The sequence below is a fragment of the Nanorana parkeri genome, unplaced genomic scaffold (genome assembly GCF_000935625.1).
Source record: "Nanorana parkeri isolate BGI_ZX_2015 unplaced genomic scaffold, ASM93562v1 scaffold991, whole genome shotgun sequence".
NCBI classification, from domain to species: Eukaryota; Metazoa; Chordata; class Amphibia; order Anura; family Dicroglossidae; genus Nanorana; species Nanorana parkeri.
In genome coordinates, this window is record NW_017307259.1 from 304,530 (window position 1) to 304,900 (window position 371).

Sequence of the window (371 nt, forward strand, 5' to 3'; positions counted from 1 at the left end):
ACACTGCCAGCCTATTTTTATTATAGGTTTATAAAGAAATTGTGCTGCAAATAACATGCTCCTTTTTTTGGGGGTGATCTTTTGCTTTTGGGTTCACCTGCCTTTGGTAGAAGAAGCAGAAAGGTCCTGATTTTTTTAAAATCTTTCACATGTGTACAAAATATTACACATATTAACAAGTGAGCTCTTAATGGAGCTATGTAGTCAGGGGTGTATCTGCTGCGAGGCAAACAAGGCGTTTGCCTTGGGCAACACTTTCCAGTGGGGCGCCAAAAATGCAGCCCCAAAAACAGTCAGGCAAGCCGGGCTGCACAGAATTCGGCAGCCTCGGCTGCCCACTCGAGGGGGTGGAGGCCATGGGGGGGAGGGGC

General features: G+C 47.4%; 1 protein-coding gene across 1 annotated transcript in view; it reads right to left on the minus strand.

The window, feature by feature from the left end:
- PGLYRP2 (peptidoglycan recognition protein 2) overlaps nt 1-371 on the minus strand; it is a 13,704-nt gene that overhangs the window by 4,622 nt on the left and 8,711 nt on the right. The gene's annotated exons all lie outside the window — the stretch shown is intronic.